Here is an 8,686-nt window from a genome sequence, read left to right on the forward strand (position 1 = left end):
CGGGGGTTGTCTGACAAGAAGCTCAATGTGAGTTGGCAGTGAGGACTCACAGCCTAGAATGACAAACGTGTCCTAGGCTGCATCACAAGCAGCATGGCCAGCAGGGCGAGGGCCATTCTTCCCCTCTATTTCACTCTGGTGAAATTCCATCTGGAGTGGAGGGCTGCATCCAGCTCTGGGACCCCCAACACAAGAACATGGACCTGTTGGAGAGGGTCCAGAGGAGGCCGTGAAGATGGTCAGAGAGTTGGAGCACCTCCACCATGAAAATAAGCAAAGACAGCTGGGGCTGCTTTGCCCAAGTTCATGCCCTTTCCTTGGAAGTATTCAAGACACTGTTGGATGGGGCAATGGGCAACATGATTTAGTGAAAGGTATTCCTGCCCATGGACTAAAGGACCCTTAAAGGTGCTTTCCAACCCAAACTGTTCTGTTTGGGCAAGGTACCCTTGCCTTTGTCTTCCTCAGTCATCTTGATCTCCTAAGGCAGCAGTTTTACTTCCCATGTTCAACAATCAACAATTCTCCCCAGGCAACAGTGATTTTACAGTTTGTTCCTGTCACTCACACCTCCTGGAAGTTGGTGTTGGAGATGTTTGCAAGGATGTGAGTCCATCTGATGTGCCATGGGCATTTCCAAGAGAAGACGTGCTGAGTACAGGATTCCCAACAGGATTCTCATCACCTGCTGTGTACACTTGGTGGTCACTAACTCTTTTAGTATCTCCTGCCTTGGTTCCTGAGTGAGCACAGGAAGAGGGGGAGCATGAAGTGACAACTAGACACCTGCCTTGCTGTCACTGGTCATCTCTTAAACATGCTAAAGATTTTCCTCTGGTATATGCATTTGCTGTGATTTCCTGTGGGGAAGAGCCTGGCTGGTAGGCTCTGGCTTGACTGATACCAATAGTCAATATGTTTCCAGCCTTTTCAAAGACATTTGACTGGGTCTTGCTGCCTTGTTTATCACTCTGTCAGATTTGTGAGGTCTGGAAGTGCACATGAACAGCTCATTCCATCTTGTGCTGCTGCTAAGGACACCTCAAGCCGTGTTCTCCTTGAGCCTGGGTGTCACTGCACTGGGAACTGCCCTAAATCAATAAGTTTATTCCCCTGTGTTGGTTTTGCATGGCCTGGTTTTTGGTAGTGAGGGGGGCCACGGAGGTGGCTTCTGTGAGAAGCTGCTGGAAGCTTCTATCATGTCCAGCAGAGCTAGTCCCTGATGATTGTGAACACGGACATGCTGCTGGCCAAAGCTGGACGAACTAAAGATGATGGTAACACCTGTGTGATAATGTATTTAAGAAGAAACTAAAACAAAGGTGGGGGCACAGTTTTCATTCCAGATGGAGAAGAGGAGCAGGTGAGAACATGTGAGGGAAACAACATGGGGACACCAAGGTCAATAGAGAAGAAGGAGAGGAGGTGCTCCCGGTGTTGGAGCTGAGATTCCTCTTCAGGTTGTGGTGAGACCATGGTGAGGCAGCTGTGCCCCTGCAGCCCTTGGGGATCCATGGGGAATGCAGAGATGCACCTGAAGCCCGTGGGGGAGGTGCCCATGCCAGAGTGGGCGGATGCCTGGAGGAGGCTGTGATCCAGTGGGTGGCTTGGTGGAGGGAAAGGGCCTCTGCTTCCAGGCTGGAGCAGGCTGTCCTTGGAGGACTGCACCCCAAGGAAGAGTGACCCATGCTGCAGCAGTTTTGGGAGGACTGCTGCTCGTGAGATTGGAACCACACTGGAGAAGTTCACAGAGAATTTTCTCCTGTGGGAGGGACCACATGGTCTCACAGGGAAAAAACCTGTCTCCCTGCACAAGGGAAGAAAATCTTGGGTGACTAACTGACCAAAACCCCCACCCCCTGTCTCCCTGAGCTGTCACTGGGATGGAGGGGCTGGGAGGAAAAATGTGATTTCGAGGGCTTTTTTTACTTCTCATTATCCTGCTCTGATGCTGTTAGTAATAAACTCGCTTTGTACCTCTAAGTTGAGCCTGTTTTGCCTTTGGAGTATTTCCTCCTGTTCCTTATCTCAGCTAATGAAACCTTTGTTACATTTTTCTTTCCTCTGTCCAGCTATAGCAGGGCAGGTTGAGTGAGTGTCTTTCATGTGTGCCTGGTGTTTGGCCAGTGTCAAACCATGACATCCCCACAGGTGACATTGCACTGGGAAGGTGCCTCGAAGCACCAGGTCTAGTTTCAGTGCACTTGCCTCTGGGGCCTAGAGAGCATAAACAGGCCAGGGGCTTGGGGAACTCATGATGAGTCTCTGCTCAGCTCTGGGGATGATGGTGTTTACCTAGGTGAACTGCACTCTGACAATCTGTGGGACTGTATGAACAGGAATAGAGCTTTGGGACCACACAAATGACAAAGGCAAGTTTGCTCCAAGGAGGGGAATTCCTTATAGGAATAATCTGTTGCAGCTGCGTACATTTGATCGTGTCACATTTATTGTCCCGATGACCTCTACAGATCTCTAAGGGAAAGTCCCTCCTTACTGCTTTTGTCAGCAATATGCTTTGCAGTTTTTGAGATTTGATTTACCAGGATAGAGAATCTCATTTAAGTTCTGCCATAGTATTGCTCTGTTGAATTCAAAGGTCAAATAAGGCACTGCCAAGAAAACACAGCAGCATAAGGTGGAGGAATACTATGACAAAGAAAACCAATAAAAAAATTAAAGAAGCATCAATAACTTAACTATAAAAAATTCATACAAGTTTTACCATTGGAACCAAGCATGCAGTCAATTCAAATTTGTGAGAACAGTCTGTTTGATTAGGTAATTTGGGCAGTAAAAGGCTGTATCAACAGTATGATCAATGCCTTGACCTATAATCAAATATATGATATTTAGGTGCAGGCCGCAGGTGAGAGTTTGGCCAGGATCACTGCAATTATCAAAATTCTGACCAAGACTTTAGCACTGGTTGAGCCTGAACCCACTGTTACTGAACAGTGAAACTGGAAGGAGATAAAATCTTACAGGAGATATCCATGAAAAAGGCTCAAAATCACTGCACAAAACATTCTCTGGATACACAGAGACATGATGAAAGGGCAATATTTACCTACACTAAACAGTACATAAAACAGACCCACTGTTGCTTACAAGAGTTTCTTTAATGGCACCAACACAAAATGGATTAGAGACAGTAGCAGAAGCCATGGTATCACAGGGGCATTTTAAAACAAATCACAAAGAATGTGACAAAAGCAGAGGCAGAGATCTAGGTCTCAAATTTCTTGCTGGAGCTGCATCCTTCCTCAGCTTTGCAGGATTTGCATTCTAATAAGAGCGGCCAGGGCGAAGGGGACGCAGGAAGGAAAGCTTGTCATTGAAACTGATTGCCTTGTAATTTGGAAGGTTTTCACGTTCTCGAGCAATGTATTGAATTCCACTTCCATCACTGTGCTCACAGAGCAGCCAGGCACCTCTCTGGACTTTGTGGGAAGACATGATGTCATTGTCATGTCCTGCAGCCAGGTTGGTTGCTTCTCGTACTACCCTGCTCTTCCCTTGATAGTTGGAATGCTCATAGAGAGTGATCTCAGGATTGCTCAGATCTTCAGTGATCATCTGCAGAGAACTGACCTTATTATTCATCTTTGCACTAAAAAAGTTATGGTCTCCCTCCTCAAGTACCAGAAACTGGCCTCTGTAGTTTGAATGCTCATAAAGCACCCAAGGCTGGCCAATTACTTTTGCTGAGGAGGCAAGATCATTCCAATCTGCATCTCTTAAATTGGCAATATCAGAGGTGAATTCTTTGGACAAACCCTGGAAATTGGCATGCTCATAAAGGATGAGTCTTCCCATCTCAGTAGGAATTCTAGATTTAAATTTCTTCCTCTAAGGGCTGGATGACAGCCTGCAGAAAAGGAAGACGGAAAACAAGCAATTGTTGTAAGAAGCCTTTTGGACCTTGAAACAAAATGATGGATAACCAGAAAGGAAAAAGAGGAAAAAGATAAATAAAACATTTCGAACAAAGAATAAACATAGAGGTAACTGGAAGAGAGTGAGGTCATGACATGTGTGTGTTGGTTGAGGTGCATATCCAAGATTAAGTTGTAAAATACTCTCACAGTCACACCCCACAACCGTGTATCACTGGCCCCCTCCACCCTCTCCCTTGGTAAGGTTTGTTTCTCCTGCAGCAGCCATCCATCTCCTCATGCCCTGAGATGGGTTCAGTCTCTGCACACGCACACAGCAGACCCTCATGGCTCTGCTGCAGCTCTCAGCCCAACACTAAAGCCTCCTTCCCTTGCCCTGCATTTCACAGCAGCTGCCCAAGAAACCCTTCCAGCCCTCCTGTACAGAGGGTGCCTCTTACCTTGCTGTCAGCTGCAGGGCTGGGGAGAGCTGAAGGCAATTCCTCCAGTGCAGGGCTGTGGTTTGGGAAGGGTGTCTCACCTCCCCGCATTTATAGCTTGCACAGAAGTCTCACAAAGCACTCCAGTCAACAGAACTGAAAGTGTCCAATATTACCCCCTGGGATCAAAACTCATTATCCGTTATATTTTGCTTTCTATTGTCCTACAACCAGACATCTTCTTCCTCTTGCTCAAAAGTCCATTGAAGCATGAGTGATTTGATGAAACAGGGGAAGTTCAGTTCCTGCTTGTCCTTCTCCTCCAGAAGAAAATGGAATGACAGTAATAAAAATGTATCAAAATATTTTGTGACACATGTGCTGTAGATTGTTTCTGCCTGTTGGACGTTACATTTTTGTTCTTCTGGGAAGAATATTGAATAGTCTTAAAGCCTTAGTCTTACTGAGAGGTTTTTTTGGGAAATATCCAGGTAGCAGAGAGGACATTTAGGTAGTTTTTTTATTTTTTTATTTGCCTTTTGTCCTTAGGATCACAGTATTATTATATTTTGGAAAAGGCCTCCAAGATCCAGCCTTTGACTGTGTGCCACCATGCCCACTAAACCATACTGCACATGTCACTTCTACTTGTGTTTTTGAACACTTCCAGTGATGATGACTCCACCACTTCCCTGGGCAGCCCATTCCAAACATTAACAATGTTTCAATGAAGAAATGTTTTCTAATATCCAGCCAGAACCTCCCCATACACAACTGAAGGCCATTTCCCCTTGTCCCTCCCTTGCCTGGGACAAGGGCTAAACCCCCACCTTACCACAAGCTCCTCTCAGGTACTGTCAAAAGTAAACATATGTGCCCTGAGCCTCCTTTTCCCCAGGATAAACACTCCCAGTTCCCTCAGCTCTTCCTCATCAGACCTGTGCTCCAGACCCTTCACCAGCCTTGCTGCCCTTCTCTGGACTCACTCCAGCACCTCAATGTCTTTCTGCAGTGAGGGGCCCAGAATGAATACAGCACTCGAGGTGCAGCCTCACCAGTGCTGAGTACAGGGGAGCAATCCCTGCCCTGCTCCTGCTGGTCACACCATTGCTGATCCAGGCCAGGTGCCATGGGCCTTCCTGGCCACCTTGGGAACACTGATGGCTTGTGTTCAGCCCTTTGAAGGTGTGGATGCTCCATCCCTCAAAGGGTTCTTTAGGGTCCCTTGCAGCCCAAACTCTTCTCTGATTCTATGACATATGTATTAATGCATTATTTATGCATAGTAATGGATGGGCATGGCACTATAATAGAAAATAATCAAAAGCAGAAAGAAGGTCACAGTGTAGAACCCAGAGACAGAATGTAAATAGAGACCTTCTGGCATGGTGTAAAACCAGCTTCAAAGTCAGAATTTTAAAGCAGAAGCATGGCAAAAGAAACATAGATCTTTGCAGACATTTAATACCATTTTATTTTAAATAGTGCTTTATACTTTCAGTTTTGAAATTAAAGACTTGAAACTGATTAGACACGGTGTTTCTTTCACAAATATGTCAAGCAGCAATCTTGTTATGCTAAATATGATTCTAAACATTTTTCCAATTCAGACTGAAGTAAATGCTTCGGATAATACTTATTTTTAATGTTTTTTCCTCTATCAATTTTTTCCATTACTGTCTATGTACCACCAATATTGTTTCTCCTCATTTCCCCATCCTCCTTTATTTTTTTCTCCAGATAGGTACAAATTATTTCCTACATCAAGTTATTGGTTCTCCCAGATGCCACACTATGTTCTCAGTGACTCATTCTGGAACTCTACTTTACAGAAAACAGCATCCCATAAACTCCTCTGCTGGGAATTCTGTAGCATGTGTCCCCAGGACTGAGCCTATCCTGTCTCTGGTCACTGTCTTTCAAGGTGCTTTGATCTGACGTGTTCTGCTATGGGGTTCCTGACCAACTTCCAAGCACCAGAAACACCATCTAATGAGTTACTGAATTGAATTCAACTAAAAATAAATTGTAGAATCAGCTCTATTTCTGCATTTTTAAATAACTGCTTTTGGTCACTTATCAGTAGGAATTTATTTTATGGGATCATGCTACTGGAGGTTGTGCTTCCTCCCTGCTGGTTTTGGAATTAACTCACAGGCATTCTGGGCAGCATTAAAAAGTCATCACTAGAACACTTCCCAGAGTCAACTCTAAACTCTTGTTGTTTAAAATATTTCTGGTTTGTATTTTCATAAAATATTTTATGTTGTCACTTTAAATTCTCATGAAAATCTATATTTGCATAAAATGACTTTTTAGCACAAAAGTAACACAGGATGTGAAGATGCATTCTCTGTTTCTTTGACTGGTTTTTAATTTCTGCTTGCATTTGTATTGAAAGACACTATGATGTCCAATCAGAGGAAACAGTCTGCAGCAGTCCAACCACTATCACAAAGAGAAGGTAGGGAAAAATTAGAGAGAACTCTGGGACCTGGGTCACTGGGTGGTTATTTTGGGTCTGAGAGTGTGTCTTCCCCAGGCTTTGAGTGCTGCGTGACACAAGCAGGGTGTGATGCTTTGGCAGGGAAGCCATGGCAGGACTTGCATTAACACCTCAGAGGCAGTGACATGTGACAGAGAGGATGACACAGGGCACGGGGTCCACAAGACCAGATTGAAAAGGCAATCTGCACAGGCCTAAACCTCAGTGGATTGTCCAGTTGTGCCTTGGTGTCTCTCCTCCTTCAATTACCAGCTCTACAGGTGTCTCCTTCTGTCTTGCTAAGACACATCTTACACCACAGTATTCCACCATTTGTGATATTTAAAGTGTGGGAAGACAAGCTTGTAAGGATATGTGAAATACGACAGCACCTGCTCTATGCAGTTTATCTGACAAAGACGTTTCTGCTTCAAAACCATTCATAATGATGTGATTTGCCAGCAAAGTTTGAGGAGCCAGCAAGTAGGGCATGATATAGACAGGGATTTCCTACAGGCAGGAGACTCGTGCTGGGATTCAAGGCACCCAGGACTGCCAGAACACCAATGAGAACAGTGTGTGGTGTGCGTGTGGGCTGGCTGCAAGCACCAAGCTGCACTAGCCAGGGACTAGGAGACACCAAAGTGTCCTCTGGTCAGAGAGCCCAGAGCCAGGCATGAGACTGGACAGGCTGAGAGCTGTCAGTCCTGTTGGGAGAGCCTGTGCAGGTGCTTGTGGCTGTGGAGAGTGAGGGTGTGCAGGTCTTCCCTAGAGGGCTTCCATGTGGGTGGTCTGCAGAGCAGGAAGGAGACAGGGCTGTTTGTCTTCCATTCCATTCAGTGGGAGTGCTGGTGGTGTCAGCTGTGGGGTGGCTGAGGGCAGCCCCTGGTGTGTGCCAGCGGTGCTGTGGCCATGGCCGTGTCCTTTCCGTGCCCGGGTGTGTGCCTGTCCCTGGGTCACACAGCCAACCCTGGCATGGGCTGCCCCTTGCAGCCTGGGCAGCAGCACTGGGAAAAGCAGCCCTGGACAGAGAGCCTGCAGCCTGGGCTCCAGCAGCTGAGCAGGAGGACCTCCTGGGGCTGAACTCCATTCATCCTGAGCTATCCCTACACATGGCACTTGAAAAGTGACTTGGCCAGGCAGAAACCCTGGAACTGGGGCTTTTCCCACAGGAGAAACACTCTCATGTAACTTTAGTGTTCTTTTACTTTCAATTCTGATCAACTGTTTGTAGGAACTATCATGGGCTTTCTCAGAAGAGCATCTTGTGTGTTGAAATCCCACAGTTCCGCAGATGCCCTCTCAGTTCTCTTTTTCTTGCACTTGTGCTTGGATGTGATTCTACTTCTACTCCCTGGAAAGCAGGAGAACCACATCCTGACTAATTCCCTTCCACAAAACTAAATTCACCAAGAAAGCCCCAGACACTAAACTGAGGAGAGACAAATTGCAGGGACACATTAATTGCTGAGTGCAAGGATGATGCAAAGGAGCTCATTAGACTCACTGAGTCAATGTCAGTGCTCAGAAATCCTCATCAGGACAGCATTGGTCTGACAAGGCTGACTGGGATGGACAAGGGACATTGATTATCTTTATTAATAGCAGGATTCTCAGGGGCAATATGGCTCAGGAAATACTGGGATTTGCCTGTCTTGGTCCTTATGTGATGAGCTTGAATGGTCCAGGGAGCCAGGAGGATTGTAGGATTGGTGGGTAATGGAAGTTGGAAGTGACCTTTGGTTGCCATTGGGTCTAGTCAGCTGCTTAATACAGGGACAGCTGTGAGGTGAATTATGGTTGCTGGTGGCTTTATCCAGTCAGGTTTAGAGAACCTCTCAGTATGGAGACTACACAATATTGGAACACAAGCCCTATGAGTA

At 46.1% G+C, this 8,686-nt stretch overlaps 1 long non-coding RNA gene across 1 annotated transcript; it reads right to left on the reverse strand.

Moving 5' to 3' along the window:
• Positions 1–3,103: 3,103 nt before the first annotated feature.
• On the reverse strand, positions 3,104–4,581 carry LOC135295564 (uncharacterized). The gene is made up of 2 exons (XR_010357688.1): positions 4,340–4,581; positions 3,104–3,871 (listed from the first exon to the last, which is right to left on the reverse strand). It is a non-coding gene; the product is annotated as an uncharacterized LOC135295564 (long non-coding RNA).
• Positions 4,582–8,686: the final 4,105 nt, after the last annotated feature.

This window comes from Passer domesticus, chromosome 2 (assembly GCF_036417665.1).
Source record: "Passer domesticus isolate bPasDom1 chromosome 2, bPasDom1.hap1, whole genome shotgun sequence".
Taxonomy (NCBI): domain Eukaryota; kingdom Metazoa; phylum Chordata; class Aves; order Passeriformes; family Passeridae; genus Passer; species Passer domesticus.